General features: G+C 59.0%; 1 protein-coding gene across 1 annotated transcript in view; it reads left to right on the top strand.

Annotated features, from left to right (window-relative positions):
• Positions 1-286: 286 nt before the first annotated feature.
• The window catches only part of LOC130588132 (heterogeneous nuclear ribonucleoprotein C-like), a gene marked incomplete at its 3' end in the record, with an annotated part of 4,752 nt that continues 2,537 nt past the window's right edge, over positions 287-2,501 (top strand). Inside the window, exons 1-2 of the mRNA XM_057389093.1 lie at positions 287-370; positions 2,160-2,186. The remainder of the gene's footprint in view (positions 371-2,159; positions 2,187-2,501) is intronic.

Below are 2,501 nucleotides of genomic sequence, written 5' to 3'. Positions count from 1 at the left end.
GACGGGGGGCGCAMGCGCACAATCAGCCGCGCCCCCGGGGGGCGGGCRCTMCGTGACATTCCCGCTTGTGATTGGAGGAACARTTAGACKGGCAGCCASRTCAGCCAATCAGCGCCGCGCTAGCATTGATTGACGCAAGCCTCGGGCGCCCCGATGCGGTTCCTCCCCCTCCCGCGCTGCGGTGCCCTCCGGGCTTCCATTGGCTGGCGCGTTGATTGACAGYCGAGCGCACCAATGAAAGCGCGGAAGCGGGCGGCGGGGCGGGCCCGGCGCTGCTCGCGGCGCTGAGGGCGGCGCGGGCGCCATTTTGTGCTCAGCCCCCGGAGGAAGCGGCGGCGGCGGCCACGGGAGCGCAGCGGTGCCCGGAGCGGTGAGGGGGCAGCCGAGGATGCTCGGGGCGGGCTCCGGGGGCCTCTCGGGGCTCCCGAAGGAGGAGAATCGGAGCAGCGGGGGCGGCGGCGGCGCGGGGATGGGGGGGCGGAGATGGCGGCGGCGCGTGAGGGAGCGAGGCGGGAAAAGGGGGGCGGGGGGGCCGCCCCCTCAGGGCTGTGAGGAGAACAAAGGGGCGGGGTTACAGCGCTGGGGGCGGGGTTAACTCCCTTTAAAAGCTAATTAACCATCGGAGCACTAATTAGCCCCGCGCAGGGTCTTCATTAAGCTCCTCCAGAACGTTTTTAACCCCTGCGGGCGGCGTTGGCCCCGCGGGACGCGTGGTTGGGGTCGGGRGGCGCGGTTTGGGGCGGGAGGCGGGTTTAAAACTCGTTAGCGGGTTCATTCAATCGCTGCTGATTTAATTAACCCCCGTGGGGGCGGGGCTGACCCCGAAAGGGGCGTGGCTTAGCCCGCTTTAACTCCCAGGGTTAATTAACGCCTTGGGGGCGTGGCCAGGCCTAATGAACTACATTGGGGACTCTAATCAAGCCCTTCATAATTAATTTCCTGAGGGCGTTGTTTATCGTGAAGGGGCTAATAATGCGTTTAATAATAAATAAACGTATTGAGGGCGGGGTTTAAACGCGTGGGGGCGGGGTTACAGCTGGGGGGCGGGGCAATTCACGTGGGGGCGTGGCCAGTCCGTGCTGTGGTGGTAACGCCCACCTTCAGGGCTTTAATTAAACTTGTCAAGAGCTTAATTATTCACYTGGGGGAGATTTTCCTCCTCCAACTTTGCAGCCAAGGTCTTAAATTTCCCTTTCCCAGCAGATTCTGGGAGTTCCAACTTCTCCCAGTAAACTTTTTGGGTTTTTTTTTAACCAATTTTGGGGTCTAAAATCATATTTTCCCGTTCCTCCGGGWATTTTTGGGATGAAATCCCGAATTCCTGTGTGTCTTTGAATTTCTGGAGTTCTCATTTAATTTGGGGGCAAAGCCACTCCAAATTCCTCCTTCTCTCCCCAGAACCATCAGTATTTAGTGGTTAAAGGGGATTTTATCCCAATTTTCGTGGCCAATCTCCCAATTCCCGTCACATTTCCGGGATTCTCGACTGCTCCCCTTTCGACTCAAGCACAAACCACCCCGAATTCCTCATTTTAATCCCCAACCCATCGATTTTTAAAGGAGAAAGCAGAATTTGAATGGGTTAAATTAATTTTTTTTGCAAGCACCCCGAATTTTGGGGCGTAACTCTCCAGATTCCCAATTTCCCCGCAAATTTTGTTGTCCTTGAAGCACTAAACTTCTGCCAAGTCCCAAAATCCACTTTTTTCACCCCGAAACACCTTTGAACTCCCCCATTTTTCCCCGCCCCTCCCCCACCCCGGGGTGAGGGGGGGTCACCCCCAAATTTCGGGTTGGGGGAGGGGCTGGGGTGGGGGAGGGGCCGGGGGGAGGGGTCGCTCAACCTTCTCTCCTTCCACAGGGCCCAGGAGGCGCAAGCGGAGCCGGCCCCTCCCCCACCCCGAACCTCCCACCCTTCCCCCACCCCCCTCATCCCCCATCCCCCCCCCAGCGCCGTTTTGGGCTGAATCCGCCCGATTTTGGAGGTTTTTAAGCCAATGGGGAAAGGGGGGGACTCGTCGCGGTGGGGGAGGGGCGCTGCTGGGGGAGGGGCCTGAGCGCGGGGGGGAGGTGGGGGAGGGGCCGCCCCCCCCCCCCCCCGCCCCCCCCCCCCCCCCGCCCCCCAATTTGCCTTTTTTTTGTCTCTTTTTTGTTCACAGCGCGATTTTTTTGAGCCGGCGGCGACCGTAAGTTCCAACGTTTTCCTGCTTTTTTTTTGTTTTTTTTCCCCCCTTTTCCCCTTCGCTCCTGACAAAAATGCGGATTTTGCCCCTCCCCCGGCCCCCCAAGCTCCTCCCCCAACGGCCTTTCCTCCGCCCCGCCCGGGTTTTCCCCTCCCCCAAACTCCTGAAATTTCCCCAGAGCGGCCCCAAAATGGCCCCAAAACAAAAAAAGGGACGGGGCCTGGCCCCTCCCCCTGCCCCTCCCCCCCTTACAGATTTTCAGGGGTTTCGAGGGTTTTTGATTCTTTTTTTATTTTTGTTTTTTTAATTTTTTTTTTT

The sequence above is a fragment of the Malurus melanocephalus genome, unplaced genomic scaffold, assembly GCF_030028575.1.
Source record: "Malurus melanocephalus ecotype Western Australia unplaced genomic scaffold, MMel_1.1 scaffold_3436, whole genome shotgun sequence".
Taxonomy (NCBI): domain Eukaryota; kingdom Metazoa; phylum Chordata; class Aves; order Passeriformes; family Maluridae; genus Malurus; species Malurus melanocephalus.
Note: the sequence above shows the minus strand (reverse complement) of the source record. Positions and strands in the feature narration are given on the sequence as shown.